This window comes from Macrotis lagotis, chromosome 8 (genome assembly GCF_037893015.1).
Source record: "Macrotis lagotis isolate mMagLag1 chromosome 8, bilby.v1.9.chrom.fasta, whole genome shotgun sequence".
NCBI classification, from domain to species: Eukaryota; Metazoa; Chordata; class Mammalia; order Peramelemorphia; family Peramelidae; genus Macrotis; species Macrotis lagotis.
In genome coordinates, this window is record NC_133665.1 from 151,885,682 (window position 1) to 151,903,221 (window position 17,540).

General features: G+C 37.0%; 1 protein-coding gene across 3 annotated transcripts in view; it reads left to right on the forward strand.

Annotated features, from left to right (window-relative positions):
* The first annotated feature begins 12,352 nt into the window (after positions 1–12,352).
* Positions 12,353–17,540, forward strand: part of IL5RA (interleukin 5 receptor subunit alpha) — a 56,427-nt gene continuing 51,239 nt past the window's right edge. The window contains exons 1-3 of one of the 3 annotated variants that reach the window (XM_074198696.1): positions 12,353–12,387; positions 12,916–13,010; positions 15,173–15,269. The gene's annotated coding sequence lies outside the window, so the exon portion shown is untranslated. Of the gene's footprint in view, positions 12,434–12,915; positions 13,011–15,172; positions 15,270–17,540 lie in introns of all 3 variants that reach the window. The other 2 variants (XM_074198694.1, XM_074198695.1) reach the window with 2 other exon arrangements.

Here is a 17,540-nt window from a genome sequence, read left to right on the forward strand (position 1 = left end):
ATGGCTTAGCAAACTGTGGTCTATGTATGTCGTGGAACACTATTGTTCTATTAGAAACCAGGAGGGACGGGATTTCAGGGAAGCCTGGAGGGATTTGCACGAACTGATGCTGAGTGAGATGAGCAGAACCAGAAAAACACTGTACACCCTAACAGCAACACATGGGGGTGATGTTCAACCTTGACGGACTTGCTTGTTCCATCAGTGCAACAACCAGGGACAATTTGGGGCTGTCTGCAATGGAGAATACCATCTGTATCCAGATAAAGAGCTGTGGAGTTTGAACAAATTTTAAGGACTATTCCCTTTAATATAGAAAAAAAACATTATTGTCTTATCTTGGCATCTCTTACATTTTTTGTTTCTTCCTTAAGGATGTGATTTCTTTCTCATCACACTCAATTTGGATCAATGTACAACATGGAACAAAGTAAAGACTGACAGATTGCTTTCTGTGGGGGGTGGGGTGGGAGGGAAGTAAGATTGGGGGAAAATTGTAAAATTCAAATAATATCTTTAATAAAAAAATAAAACAAAAAAGAAAAAAAAGAAAATCCATAATGTGATTTCTCAATGTGTAATATGACTAATATGTATTAGTCATTATGAGACTAAGTACTCTATGACAGCTATTTTTCTTTCACATTGTCTTCTAGGCCTACTAGAGCATAATTTTAAAAAAAGTAAAAACTCCCCCATCATTTCATAGTGAGGAATAGTTGAAAACAAGTCAGACAAAGTGGCTTTGTGCGAGATTTGCGGTAAATTTTGTTATAGAATTAGCCACTGTCTTAAGCCCTACAATCAGCATTTCCTAAACAGAGTTCTATGGAACCCTTAAATGAAACATAATGGGCAAAATGGTCAGTGAAAAAATTTCAGAACTAGTCATGGTTTCCCTTTTAATCCTTAGAAGATCCATTATTTCAATACAGAGAGCCCTCCCTCCCCTAACAGAGATCTCAGCCCCTCCACGGCTTTGGTTTATGGATTTCAGGGGGTTTCTAAGGTTAAAAAACAAATATTAGGCTTTTCTTGTGATGAGCCTCACTAAACTTAACTAATGTACACTTGGTCATAGTATGGCATAAACAAAATATTACTGTGACTATAGTTGAAGTCTCTTTAGTATCATGGAACCCATTAGAGTTTGCACTCCACTGGCATAAAACTCAGGGTAACTTTTACTCCACTATGAAACATTTTCATATTGATTACATATGAATCAATATTTATACTGAAAATCGATTTTTTTCTAAACTTGACTCTTGACTATTCTTTATTGCTGAACTCCCCCTAGATCCACATGAATGAATTTCAAAAACTTCTTCAAAACTCAGTGTTCCCATGACCAAATTCATTTAGCAAATAATCTACTTAACTAATACATCTCAATTCAGTAAAAAATGTGTTCAGAGCAAACTGTGTATTGAGGAGACAAAGAAAAATGAAGCAATCGCTGCTTTCATGGAGCTTAAATTTTAGGAAGGGGTGAGAGTAAGACATTTATACAAGGACTAAAAATTTTGCAGACAGTACAAGAGCAGTAATGTGTGTCTGTGTGTGGGTGTGTGTGGTGGGGGGTGGATCAGAGATGTCCTGAAGAGTAAGGAATCATGGTGTTGGAAATCACACTGCGTGGAACTGAGGAATGGGAGGTAAAGAAATGGAGACAGTGAGTAAGGGTAGCCCTTCCTTAGGATTGAGAGGGAGGAGAGGTAAAAAAGGATAGTCCAGGGAGATTAGGGTCCCAAGTGGAAGAGTATAAGGAAAAAGACATGTCTCTGGGTAGCAAGGAAAAAGCCGATGAATTAGGAGAGAGACTGAAGATAAGAGGATTAATAACAGAAAGGGATATAGAACAGATGGGATTTAGGGGACACTTTCAGATTATCTCTACTTCTTTACCAGAGAGATTTTACTAAGAAATTCACTCAATCCATATTTATCACCTAATCAAGATTCTATTGTCTACTGACATCTAGAAAATTCTCCTTTCTTCCTCAATGAGTTCAATGCCTGGTTCAGTCTTTCTCTCATCCCCTATCCTGCCTGCCTTCATACTTACACTAGAAGATTTTCATGTCAATATTGATCCCCCTCAAACACCATAACTTCCCAATACCTCAACTTACACATTTCCTATGGCCAACTTCACCTCATCTCCCAGAAATCTGTGACTCATTATACCCGTGATTTTTGCATCACCCACAATATCCCTCTTCCATTTCACTTAAATTGCCATATCTGATCATAATCTGATGTCATTCCATCTTTCCCTCAACCTCATGATCCTCAAATTTGACTGATCCTCCCTGAGTCTTCCAATACATTCACTTTTTAGTTCTTTTAGTTCTTCAGATCATCACTGCTGCATTGGCTAGACTCTTCTCTTTCCCATCTTTCCCATCTTTAGCCTTTGATGAATCAGTTCAATCCTTATCCTTTCTTCTTATCCTATCATTTACTTATTTCTGCAACCCTTATCGTTGGACCATTTCTGTCATCTACTATTTTTACTCATACTCATGCACTACTGAACAAATTAGGAGAAATCAAAAACGTTCATGATTGGATGTATTACAAATTTATATTATGTAATCTCAGCTAGACCCTCATTGTAGCAAGGCAATCTTCTTTTACAAGCCTCTAATTGATTCACAATACTATTCCACAATACTTTTTCTAAACTTTTTTATTACTCCTTAAACTTCCCATAGTTCCTCTTTCATTGACCTTCTCAACTGAAAACCTCGTCTCAAATTTCACAGTAAACACTGAGGTCATTTGCAGAAACTTTCTCTTATTTCCTCCTCATCTCATGAGCCTTCTGCCACTATCTCCCCCTTTGCCCTTGTTTCATATGAAGAAGTGACCATTCTTGCCAAGGCAAGCAACCTCTACATATTCTACTGATCCCATCCTATCCCAACATTTTCAGCATATTGCTCCCTTTCTCATGTCTCCCCAATCTCTCTGTCTACTGGTTGCTTTCTTACTGCTTACAAACATGCCCATGTCTCCCTCATCCTCCAAAAACCCTAACTTGATCTGTTCATCTCTGCTCACTGACATCCTCATATCTTTTCTCCCTTTAGAGACTAATTTCTGTGAGAAAGCTGTCTATAATCAATGCTTCCATTTCCTCTCCTCTCACCTTTTTCTTGACTTTTTATAGTCTGTATTCTGACTTTATTAATAACTATAACTACTCTCTTTAGAGTTTCCAGTGATCTCTAAGTTGCCTAATCTAATATGCCTTTTCTTTAACCTCACTCCTCTTCATCTCTCTGCAGCCTGTCAATCACCATCTTCTCTTTGACACTGTTTTGTTTTGTTTTGTTATTTATGGCAGTACTCGCTCCTAATGTTCCTATATGTCTGACTTACTCTTTATTCTCTTTTGCTGGATTTTCATCCAGATGGTACCTTTTAATCAGTGAAGATTCTGCCCTGAGACCTCTCTTTTCTTACTATGCTATTTCACTAGTCAATTCATCAATCAGTTAGCTTGGATTCAATTATAATCTTTATGCTGATGATTCCCAGATTTACTTATCCAACTGCAACCTCTCAATTGACCCACCATTTTGCATCACCAACTGCCCAATAGACAAATCAAACTGAATCCCCCATAGATATCTTAAACTTAGTGTGACCAAAATTAAACCCATCTTTTCGCTAAGCTCTCCTTATCTTAATTTTTCTATTACAGTCAAGGGCACTATCATCTTCCCAGTCATCCAAGCTTGCATTATAGGTCTCATTATTCACTCTTCACTTGCTCTTACTATCCACCTCCATATCTATTCAGTTTGCCGACTTTCCCTTTCAACATCTCTCCAATATACCTTTTTCTCTGAAATTACCACCATCCTGCTGCAGGCAATCATCACTTCATGCATGGACTATTGCAATATCCTGTCTACCTGCCCCAAGTCTCACTCTACTCCAATCCACTCAGTTGCCAAAATGATGGTCCTGAAGTGCAAGTCTGATCTTGTTGCTCCATTCCCATCCCTATCCTCATCCCCATCCCCATTCAATAAACTCCAGTGACTCCCTCTCTATCAAGGATCAAATATGAAATTGTTTGGTTTCTAAACTGACCTAAATTGTCCATGTCCCATATTTTCAGTCTTACACTTTTAATTCCCCCTCGGCCCTCTCATTTTAGAATCCTGTGACATTGACCTCCTTATAAGATCTTTCACTCTGGACATTTTCACTGGTTGTCCTTTATGGCCTGAAATCTCTCCCTTCTCATCTCTATCTCCCGCCCTTTCTGGCTTCATTCCAAACACTTTTTCCTTCTACAAGAAGCTTTTCCAGATCTCCCTTAATATTAGTGCCTTTCCTCTCTTGAGTGTCTCCAATTTATCTTCATATATCTTGTTTGTACACAATTGTTCACATCTTGTCCCCCACCCCCATAGATTCTGAAGAATAGGGATTGCCTTTTCCCTTTCTTTTTTCCCAGTACTTATCACAATGTCTGATTTGTTGACTGACTGACTGACTGATAGACAATGGAAGAACTGGTCTTCATGAAGGAAAGCAACTATTTTTTTTCAGAGCTGCCACAAAGCAAAAGAGATTTGGGAATAGAGTGGGGGGGATTTTAAGGGAGGAAAGAACTCTTGAAATGGATGACTTCTATTTTCTCAGTAAAATTAAAGGTTTTCTCCTGAGAGGGAGTGGAGGAAGGAATTGTATGAGTCCTTAGGAAAGAAGGGAAGGTTCAAAGTAATTGTGGGTAATATTGTAGATAATCAGGGAAAGATAAAAAATACTGCTTTGCAATAATGAGGGCAAGGTTGAAAGACAACAGTGGGTCTCTTTTCCATTGTTAGTGAACCCTTCCAGATATGTCTCAGTCATCATAATAAAATAAAAACTATGCCTGAATTACAAGTCATCATCAACCTCACGTGCATCCCCTTTAGTCATTCTTTTTTTCAGTGAGCCCCAATGTTGTGGACACCCTTGGCTAAGTTCTTTGAGTATAGCAAGATGAACTCTGGTCCTCAGGGAACTCACTACCTCCTTTCAATCTTTTTTCATTTTTCTTTAGTTGCTTTCCATATGATTGGGCAACAGAATCGAAATACAGAATCTATACATAATTCCTTTATCTATGCTTTGGATTTCCCACCATTCTAATCATCTTCAACTTTGAAAATAAGAGGCCAGAAACAGGCAAAGTGGAAAGTTCACTAGTCTTGGACCTAGGAGATTGAGGTTGCTGTCCCCAGTATATTTCATAATAGCTATGTGTCTGTGACCAAGTAACAACCTCTCTAAGCCATGATTTTCTCATGAAGATAATAGGGACTACATTATTTCCTACTGAGGGTTGTGAGGATCAAATGAGATAAGAAATGTAAGTCACTATAATTTTATTGCTAATTCAATTTGACAAATATTTATTGAGTAATGTCTATGACCTGTGACAGGTACTTGCTGTGCTTTCATGAAGCTCAACCACATTTCCTAGACTCCATAAAGGTGAGCCATTCCTGAACCTTACTTTCCTTCTTTTAAAAACTTGAGGGCACTAGTCACAACATAGTACAGTTTAAATCAGCAACCACATCCTTGTTTTGAAGAAGATCCACAAGCTGCTGTTGAAAAAAGGGAAGTATGTTTGATGTAGTCAGAAAAAAAAGAAAGAAAAAAGTTAACATTGGGGATTTAACCTAAGGGCAAAGGTGACACATCAGAACCTCTTTATCCCTTTACTACCTCTAGGATGGAAGTCAAGCTAAGGTCTAGCCATCAGCGGTATTAGTTCTGACTTTTCTTGCCTGATTCTAGGATTCCTCCACTCCTCCACTCCCTAATCATTTCTAAATCAGGATATTTGACATATAGTTTTGCCTCCTTGAGACTTTCCTTCACGTACTATCTTCCCTCTGATTCAAGGGGATATCCTTGAGGGTGAAGATTGTTCACTTTTGTCGTTAGTGTTTAGCATAGTGCCTGGAAAAGAAGTGGCTAATAAATGCTTTATCATCATGGCATATTGCCTCATGTTGTACCATATCATGCCATATCATATATTGTATCATATTAGATTATGTGATATGATTTTTGTTGGTTTTCAGTCACTTTTTTAGCAATGTCCAACTCTTCATAGTCCTTTCTAGGGTTTCCTTGACAGAGATACTGGAGTGGTTTGCCAATTCCTTCTCCAATTCATTTTACAGCTGAGGAAATTGAGGCAAATATGGCTAAAATTACTTGTCCAGAGTCACCCAGCTACTAAGTGTCTGAGTTCAGATTTGAACTCAGGAGGATGAGACTTCTTGACTTCAGGACCAGCATTCTATCCATGCTGTCACCTACCTGACCCATAGCATATGATACCAGATTACATTGTATTGTATTAAAACTACACTATACTATGTTATAATATATTACATCATATCATATCACATCGTATCATGATAGAACAAGCCCTACCCTAGTTACTAGTCATGGGGTTTAAGTTCAACCTATGATTTTGTTCCTTGGACAAATCACTTAATTTTCATAGGACTTGTTTTCCTTATCTGTGAAATGAATTGGTTAGAGTTGATGGTGTCTGATATAACTAAGAACTGTGTGCCCTCTAAAGAACCTTTGAACTTTAAATCTAATCTTTTATAATCTTTTAGTTTGGGAACTTAGATTTAGCTGGGGCAGGAGCCAGGGAGGGTATTTTAAGACAGAAGTGAAAGCATGTCCCAGATACTTGAGTTCCTTCCCCCAAGTATAGGTTCAACCTTGGAAATTTCCTCAGGAATTCAGGGGTCCGCAGTTTGTGCTGACTGTACCTTAGTGGAACTCAGAGCAACCACCAACAGGAAGAAAAGCATAAGCTGTGCCCTGATTTCCCAAAACATAGATTTTGAATGCATTGTTTGCATGGTGTAGAGGTGATTTGCCTGCCCATCAGTATCCCAGCATTTCATTTTTTAATATTTTAAGTATCACCTTTCCAGGAGTATATACAATATGAAGACTTATTGCATTTTTAAAAAGTACTTATCAATTCAGGTTTATAGATCTTTTGCAATTTATACATTTATGTTGTGGTAGAGAAACAAATAACTGTCCTATACCTGATCTATTTAGTACAGTGAGTATTTCCATAGAAGGGAACCTGTTAATAGTCTTTTTGGGGGAGGATATCCTAAAAATGAGACAAATTTCAACTTTGGTTAAGAGATTGTCCTGTCCCCACAATTCTACTTAGAGGTGGGGGTGTAATGAACTAAAGAGTATGGGAAGAATCTCTTTGGAAGAGCTATGCTCTTTCAGTAAAATAACTTAGGTGTATGTGAGCCCAGAATTTGGATTTCCTAGTGGGAAACTGAAGCCAGAGAGGCTACAATTTAACTCCAATTACAGAGCTAATAATCAGGATTTCAACTCATGCCTTTCTTTTTTGTTTGCAAAGTAATGGGGTTAAGTGACTTGTTCAAGGTCACACAACTAGTGAAAATCAAGTATCTGAGGTCTGAATTGAACCCAGGTCCTTCTGATTCCAGGGCTTTGCTTTATCTACTATATCACCAAACTGCCCCAAACCCATGTCTTCCTGAGATCATTCTGTCTCCATGCCATATTGGTGATTCATTATTAGATGTGGCTTGTTTATTTCAGGTTATTAACTCTCATTCACTATATATTATGGTCAAATTTGAAATAATTAAAGTGATCTTGCTTTTCTGTGGTTCAGCAATTTTACTTTTTTGTTATTCTGAACTTGACAAACTATATATAAACATATGTATATATGTGTGTGTGTGTATTTCCATGAATTTTCATATTAGAAAAAGTCATCATATATGAAATGATGAATCTTTATTAAATATAGCCTGCTTCAAATTATATAATAAATTCAATGTAGTTTCAAAGCTATCTGCTTGTCTCCCTCTGATTACACATTTGAAAAATGCAGCAATGAACTTTTCTTTCTTTTCTTATTTTTTGGGGGGAGGGGGGGTATCTTCCCCTGGACCTCCTTCCTACATTATATTGCAAAAAAATCTTCCCTTCTAACATATTGCAGCCAAGCAAAATAAATACATATATTAACAATGTCTGAAAAATATGCCTTATTCTATGCCTCTAGTCTATCACCTTTCTGTCAGTAAGAAGGAAGCATGCTTCATCATTGGCTTCTCAAGTCCTAGTAAGTCATTATATTAATCACAGTTCCTATGTCTTTCAAAATTTCAAAATACACTATTGTAGTCATTATATATTGTTCTCCTAGTTTAACTCACCTCAATCTGTATCATTCGTTGGAGTCTTTATAGGTTTCTCTGAATTGATCACTTTCAATTTTAATTATAATGTAATAATATTTCATCATATCCAAATACTTTAATTTGCTTGGCCCAATTGATGGGACATCTTTCCAGTTTACTATAACTAAAAAAAAAGTAATGTTATAAACATTTTTTCAACATGGGGGGGATCAGGAAAAACTCCCTGTAGGGGGGGCCAAATCTGAGCTGAACCTTGAAAGAAGGTAAGAGCCCAAGATAAAAAAAGACTATAATTCCATACAGACTCCATTCTAGGAGTTAGGAGATGGGGTACTGATTTCAGCTCTCTTTTTTATATTTGCCTAGGAATGGTGTTGTTGGGTACAAAGGCATGAACAATTTTTTTTAGGGTTTTTTTTTTTTTTGGCAAGGCAATGGGGTTAAGTGGCTTGCCCAAGGCCACACAGCTAGGTAATTATTAAGTGTCTGAGGCTGGATTTGAAGTCAGGTACTCCTGACTCCAGCACCAGTGCCCTATCCACTGCGCCACCTAGCGGCCCCCAACTTTTTGTCTTTTGATGTATAATTTTAAATTGATTCTGTGAATTAATTCAGCTATTCAAGATGCAGTACATTAGTGTTCTTGTCTTCCTTATGGACCCTCCAACACTTATTTTCCCCTTTTATTATCCTTTTCAATCTGATGGGTCTGAGGAAGAACGTTAGGGTTGTTTTAAGTTGCACTTCTCTTATTATTCATGATCTGGTGCATTTTTTTCTTATGATTGTTGGTATTTTGGAGGTCTTCCTTGGAGAAATGCCTATTAACCATTTATCTCTATTAAGATTCTTACCTATTTTTCCTTGAAATCAGTACTCCATTTCCTAATTCCTAGAATGGAGTCTGTATGGAATTACATTCTTTTTTTTTTTATCTTGACCTCTTACCTTCTTTCGAGGTTCAGCTGAGATTTGCTCCCTACAGGGAGTTTTTTCCTGATCCCCCTTTTAGTTAGTGCTATTCCTCTCTTTAGATCTTACTCATGTACATGTTGTGAGCCTCCAATAAAATGCAAAATTCTTTGAGGGTAGGGACTATTTCATTTTCATCTTTGCATCCTACCATCTAACATAAGACTTTGCAAATGATAGGTGCTTATGAAATATTTGTTAAATTGAATTGATTTTTTTATCAGTAATGCTATTTTACCTATAAGGTACTCCAAAAGCTATAATATGGAGAATTTACTTTATCATTTATTGGGATTATAATGATTTGAGACAAATGCTTGAAAAATGTTACTATTTAAGAGGAAAAACTTAATACAATTCTCAGGAATTTCATATCATGAATTTTTGAAAAATTTATTTTTGTTCTGGATCATCACCTTACCACCACGCTAGGACATAGGCAACTTTGCCGATGAATTTATGCAAAAAACCCTTTAGATTGTACTTCCTCTCTAAAACCATATTTGAATCATCCATGATTAGCTGTTGATCTTAGGTTGGTTGCGGACTACTGATCTACATTTATTTAAGGGAGAATTACCTTAGTATGAAATAGCTGGATTTTGGACCAGTCTTGTTTTTTTTATGAGCTACATAATTAGACCCACTGCGAGATCAGAATCACTTAAAATTGACTCAAACATCTATCTATTCAGGAGGAAATTTCAAGTCAACTATCAGTGATGAATAGGCAGAAAGGTAAGGGTTTTGAAAGAATTGGTCCTGTGTTCTTTCTTACTTGTGTACTACAGATGGTTTCATAGGAACCTTTAAAAAAAGTAAAAATAACTTCACAGGTGTTCCCCTAAAGGAAGACTAATAAATTTGGTCCATCTCCCTTCTCATTGGGGATGACTTTTCAGAATTTTGAAGGTGATCATTTTCACAATCTTTACCCTTGGGCTTCTGTTCTTGTAACTGTTAACCATGTCCCCATCTTTTAAAATTAATGGTCCAATAGGAAGTTTCAGAAGAGCTAAAATTGATTTGTCTATTTACTTACCTCTTTTAAATGTAAAATAAAATTGCATTTGTGTGTAAAATCCCTTAGCACCAATGAAAACTGCAACTCTACATTTGCTGAGATGGATCTTTATTTGTCTTCTGAGAGATCTTAAACTTTAGTCAGGCTTTTATTAAATCTTTATGAGAACAGGACTGGTGAAAGACTTTTCTCCAAACAAATACTTTGTCCTGTTGTTGTTTCAATGAAGAAACATAAGGCATTTTTAAAAATGTAAGGAAAATTAAATTAGGAGATAATTGTGTTTTAGAATTAGCCTTATAAATAAATGGAATAGACATATTTTGAAGAGATTTATTTGTTGTCTAAAATTTCACCATAAATTATGGAAACAACTTGAAAGAAAGGATTCCTAGAGCTTGTCAGATGAAATTACAAAGCCAGATGTTACTAATTGAAGAATTAATTTTAACTATTCTTTGGACTTTCTGTTGCTACCACCATCCCTAATGATGCTTACTTTTATTAAATATACACTGTGTTGAGAGTGAATATTTTATATACAAATGTTCAGTGGTCCAGGAACTGAATTTAAAACATTATATTTCCCCAGTAGCTAATATCTAAATCCCATAGAATGTATTTAAATTAGGAGGCAGTAAGAAAACTGTTGTTTAGTTGTTTCAGTTGTGTTCAACTCTTGTTGACCCCATTCAGGATTATCCTGGCAAAGAAATCTGAATGCTTTGCCATTCCCTTCTCCAGTTTATTTTTCAGATGAGGAGACTGAGTTAAACCTGGTTAAGTAACTTGGCTAGGTTCACACAACTAGTAAGTGTCTGAGGTGAGACTTGAACTCAAGAAGGTGATTCTTTCTGACTACAGTGTCCACTATGTCATCTACCTGCCTATAAGAAAGTTTACTGTTATGTAATGGAAGATTTGTGTAAAAAGGACTGACTCTGTGATTTATTGACTTGGGGTATTCCGGGATGAGGGAACTTCTTTCATCGATGCAGGTTAGTACCTTTTTGGCAATTTATAATCACAGAGGGGTACCTAGGGCATTGAGAGATTAAGTGAGAGATGAGCCTTGAATTAAAATCTTTTTGGTTCTGAGACTAACCAGGTTCTCTATATAAGCTACTCTGAAGAAAAGACAAAAAACAAATATCTTTTCCTTTCTCGCTAAGTGGAAGAGTGGTTTACATATGAGTTCAAATTTTAGCTTTTTCACCATCTACCTTTGAATCTTGGATGAAGTTGTTTGTCGTCCCGTGGAAGTTTTGTAAGCCATAAAGTTTATAGATTGGATTGGAATACTAAGGGATTTCTCAACTTTGATAGTGATGATAAGAACAACAAAGATCATGCCCAGGACAATAACTATGAAAATAATGTCTTTCTCTTTTTTATTTAATTTTCATACAGTTTAACCAACTCTATACTTACACATTTTAGGACATTAGGTTGGTTATTTCTGCATTCTGTGATGATTCTGCTATAAATCAGGCCCCCAGGCCCCCGGAGATGGCTTTAATCTCAAAGTTAGTCAGGAAAACATAAAGAGCTTTTGAAAATGGGAATCTTTTGGAGTTTACTCTAGAAGGGTTGAGTTTTACAGAATATTGAAAAAGGGAATGAGAAAAGCTATATTAAGGGAAGAATTTTTTTAAAAAAGTGATATCTAGGGGCGGCTAGGTGGCACAGTGGATAAAGCACTGGCCCTGGAGTCAGGAGTACCTGGGTTCAAATCCAGTCTCAGACACTTAATAATTACCTAGCTGTGTGGCCTTGGGCAAGCCACTTAACCCCATTTGCCTTGCAAGAACCTAAAAAAAACCAAACTGATATCTATATGATAAAAATCTTTTTATTTCATAGTATATATTTCATGTTCAATTATCATTAAGGTTGTCCTATCAGTCTCTTAGTTATTATACATTTTCTCTTCTTGCTCTAGCAAAGGTAATTGCTATTCTGTAATAAGAAAACAAAGTCTTTCAGGTTTTTATCATCAGAGCTCTGATAGTGCAACAGATGAAAACTGCCTCAAAGGGAAAAAAAAACCCCAACAAGCCTCACACAGAGATAAAGTGCATCCACTATCACCACTACCTCTTTCTAGCAGTGTCTTAACAGAACTTCTTTGTAAGTCAGGAAAAAATGCTGGATTCATCTCTACAAGCTTATCAAAGTGTGTAGCTCATGGGGTCTTTGTTCTAAATATTTTATGGTTCTCATTTTAGTAATCTCATTATTGTAGAGGAAACAAGGGAGAGGGAGAAAGAGGGAGGAAGGAAAGAAAGAAGAGAGGGAGGCAGAGATGACCAGAAGAATTTTAAATGATAGAGTACTTTCAGAATACTGCTCATAATGCTTCTACAGCTAAGCATGGTCAATATTAAGCTTTTTCTTTTGTAATTTGAATGTACATATCTGCACAAAGTAGTTCTATTAAGATGGGCTTCTTTTGCATTTAAAATTATTTAATTTAATTTAATTTTTTATACCTTTTAAATGAGAATTTTTTCCCCTTACATTTGCACACATACATACATTGGGTAATAGAGATGCAATCTTAATTGGGTTGAAAAGAACAGTCTAGTCTACAAGGTCATTTCCTGGGATAGAGAGTTCTTGCTATGCCATTTTAATTATTCTCACTCTTTTCAATAGGTATAATACAAGAAGAGGAAAATTGAACAAAACCAGCATACCACTGAAGACTCATTATGCCTTTTGTATCTGATGGGGTTTGGAGGCATCTCCAGGTTTGTTTGGTTCTTATAGTAATTTTTAAAAATAATTAGACTTCTTCACTTTTTAATATTTATTAATTTACCTTAATCCATTTATCAAAAGCAAAAAAGAAAGTAATATATCCAAATGCAAATACAAGAAATGAGATGGAACCAAGAAATTATTTCAAACTGTTTGGGTGACCTTAACCAAGGAATGCAAAATGATTGCTCATAGAGACATGCTGAATGATATGCATGTATTAAGGATCTACTCTGCTAAAAATTCTCCTAGTTTGCGTGCTGGGACAGACTGTTGTTTTTTTTAAAGTACTTTTTTTTTAAAAAACAGTACTAGGTATTGTTTTCAAATTTAAATTAAACTTTTTTCCTCCCCTTAGAAACATGTTAATTTACCTAATATTTATTTCCTTAGGTTTTTTTTTAGGGTTTTTTTTTTTGCAAGGCAAATAGGGTTAAGTGGCTTGCCCAAGGCCACACAGCTAGGTAATTATTAAGTGTCTGAGACCGGATTTGAACCCAGGTACTCCTGACTCCAAGACTGGTGCTTTATCCACTACGCCACGTAGCCTCCCCTACCTAGTATTTCTAACTAGTTTGGTCTTAAAAACAGTAATATTTGGGAAACAGAATAGGTTATTTTTAAAAAAGGTGCTTCTAAAAAAATTTCTAGTAAATGTACACACACACACACACACACACACACATATGTGTGTGTATACCTATGCATCTATTTAAATCCATGTATAGATAAAGAAATACATATAGGCATATAAATAACCATGAAATCTTCGCAAGCAGAGCAGTTTACAGACTTGCCTCCTATCTTGTTCAGTCCTTTTGCTTCTTCTTATTCAGGTTTATTTTTCTATTGACCCTTAGACTTGGGGAGAGCGGTATAATATAATAATAATGTTTGTCCTTCATTCTGGAAGAAGACCATGACATCAGGGAGGTGATGCCATGACATAAATTGCATTTAAGTGAAGTGCTGTGCTAAGGCGCCAGCCTCACTTTCTCCTTCAGAGCCATCTGAGTCCAGTGGCCAGTGGGGAGAAATAGCGTCATCTCAAGAGAAAAAGAGGAGGAGGAGGAGGGAAGGGAGGAAGTAAGATGAAGTTAGTCACCTTTTCCTCTTCTCCAACCTTACCCATATCTAAGTAACAACAGGTGACAAAAAGCAGCCTTAAAATCAGAAGTCACCAATGGGTGGCAAAGTTTGGGGGTGCGTTGGGGACAGAGGAGGGCAGCCCTATTTGATTTCCCTGGTTTGGAAGGATGTGAGACTTCTCAGACCCCGCCTTCCCTAAGGTTCTGCCAGCCAACTTGTACTGGGCTGGAAGGGCCCCTCAACAGGGCTTGCCAGAGTCAAATTTGGAGCTCCCCAACTGGAAGATTGATCATCAGGTGGGAATTCTTTTTTTTTTTTGGCCCCTCTGAGTTATCAAGACTTTGGAACTCCCCAAAAGATGAAATCATTTTTACTAGAAGATTCACAATTTAGTTTATGTGTCAGTGTGTTTTGGGGTGGGGTACTAGACTGGGTCGTCTTCCTGCTTTCCCCATCTCTACAGACACAGAGGCAGTGGGAGGAGGGTTGATGGAGATGCCTCCCCCCCGCCCCCCACCCCCCACCTCCCCAACATCTCCACCACTGCATCATTCTTGTCCTCCGGACTGCTGTTAAACTCTTGAGCAATGAAGGACTTGAGGTTTGTATTTCAGTAGCATAGCTGAATCTTCGAGGTACTTCCAAGAAAGATTTCAGATCATTCATCTGAAGCACCTTCGCTCAAGGGGGGAAAAGAGGGGGTCCAGCGGAGCATAAATCCTGCGAGTGGGGTGGGGGGTCGACCTTAGCGAGGGGTAAAAGCTTCGTGAGGTTGATCTGCATTGGTGTGGGTGACCACAACCGACTCAGAAAGCTACTGAAAACAGGGCTCCGGCTTAAGAAATCCTGCCTGCAAACAGCCACATTGGTTTGGGGGATGGAAAATGACCTTTTTATTATTCTTTTTTGAAAGCCATCAATCTCATCAATTCTCAGGAACCCCAGGGGAAAGTCCATCGCCGAATGCTCCACTGAGCAACCTTGCCCGTGATCCCCTCTCCTTACGTTGGATCACTAGTTCAGTCCCATTGGTGATAAGGTCACTTCATCTATTTCAAAATAGGGGCTGGACAAACAATGAGGACATTAAACTGCTCCACCGAACCTTACATACCGAGAGCCTTCGGAGAGCTAGGGTTTGGAGCACTTCCATCAGATCGGTAGGTTAAGAACTTGGTGTCTCTAGAAAGGAAATAAGATTTATGGACATCCTCATTTAGGGAATTGTTTGATACTGGCTATTTCTATTAAGTCCTCCCACTCAGAAATGGGCTGTTTTAGTACATTTCCACAACAATATCCCTTTCTTATTTCACATATCCTTGCATTTCTTTATTATTTCACACTGAAACCAAGGTAAAATTTGCTTAAGATAAAGAATCATTCAGAATTTTTTCCTTAAATATGGAAGTCTGAATCCAATGCTGATTTTGCTTAAAACCTGAGTCTTCTTAGACAAGTCCCTTCACTCTTCTTATCCTCAGTTGATTTATCTGTAAAAGGAGGAGACTGACCTAGGATCTTTCCAAAATTCATGATCCTATCATGCTATTGAGTTGCTATGGCAGTATGATGGATTTCAACTCATTGATCCTCACACTTCCATCATTGAAGAAATCAAATAATGCTGGCCATTATATCATTGGAGATAGCCTTTCTAGCAATGTATATGGCAACCCCTCTTATTCCCCACCTCTTCTTATGTCATATTCTAAGAATTCTCCTTTTAGGATGATATCTCTTATAAGGATATTATGAGAATCCAGTGAGATAATGCATATAAAATAATTTTAATTGCTATGTAAGTACAATTATTAAATTCCCACATTAATTCGGTTCTCATTATTACATCTGAATTCTTTTTTATTGTAATTTTCCTTTGACCTGGGGCCAATTGTTTACTTTTAATGTTATTTCCTTATTAGTTAGGAAAAGATCATTAAGAAAAAGATGAGGAAATAAAAATGCAAGTGTTTTATGTAAAGTCAGATGGAATTTCAGAAGTCACAATTTTAATAAGATTACTTTGAACAACTATCATATTGCAAGACATAATAAATTGTAAGAAAAAATATGATTTCAACAGTTCCATCTCAGTCATTTGTAGTTGCTTTAGGAGCCTTAAAAATTTCCACAGAAGAAATAGATTGACCAATGATGTTAGAACAAATAGTTTTTATTAGGTAAATTTTAATTTGCTCAAGGGAAGGTAAAAGCCTAACTTGAAATATACAGAGACATGAATTAGTAAGGGAGAAAGGGAAGATGGGTAAGATGATAGCCCTGTGATAGTGAATGAAAAGTAAAAATAAATGAATGAATGAATGAAAAAAATATTCAAGGTAGCACAGTGTATAAAGAGTTTGGCCTGAAGTCAGTAACTCATCTTTCTGAGTTCAAATCTGGCCTCAGATATTTATCAACTGTGTGGCTGTGGGTAAGTCATTTAACCCTTTTTGCCTCAGTTTCTTCATCTGTAAATGAGTTGGAGAAGGAAATCACTCCAATATCTTTCCAAGAAAACCCTCAATGGAATCATAAAGAATTGGACATGAGTGAAACAACTGAGAAACAATAATTTACAAGGATCGTGCTAAGTAAGCATTTGAGATATGAAAGCAAAATGTTCTTTGATCTAAAGGAACTCACATATTTATAAATTTAAAAATGATGCAATGATAGGGGGTTGAAAACCTGAGGAGTCTGGAGGGTGTATTGACATAATAGATGGTATGGCTTGGAGAACTGGAAAGTGTTCTCGCAAGTTGATTAGATTGAAATGGTATTGAAGTTGGTTTCTCACCCCATGAGGGTGTTGGTGGACAGGAGGGTAAAGGAGTGGGGAGGAGATGATCAGCATATGGTCAGGAGGGTCAGGAGAGCCGAAAGGGAAGGGAACAAGTCCTCCCCTCAGGACTTGTTCTTGGGCCTTTAGATTAGGTGGGAGGGAGAGGGCATCCTGTGTCTACTGGTACCTGTAGACCCATCCTCAAAAAAGTCCAAAAGAGTGAGCTATGAGACAGTCTATTGATGGGGAAGTACTCTAGGTTTTTATAAGAACTAGGGTAGGAATTTATTCAGGTGTGTCTCATTCCTTTTTTTAATCCTATTGTCCTAGGCAGGAAGTTTCTAATATGAGAAGTCCAGGTGTTGTGGGAAGGAAATTGTCCAGAAAAAGAACATTTATTGGGTTAGCAAATAATTTTAATTTTTGGTGGTTGTGGGGTAGGAGCTATCACAGGAGCATGTTTTTCAGAATATTATAAATTCCTACTGGAGATATCTAAGAGTTCCATTCCATTGTTTTGTTATCATTTTCAGAAATTCCCTATTCTAAAATCCATTCTCCATACAGTAACTAGAGATTTTCCTGAAATATAGGCTTAAGTATGTTTATCTCCCTTTCCCCCTAAACCACATAGTCTTCCTTT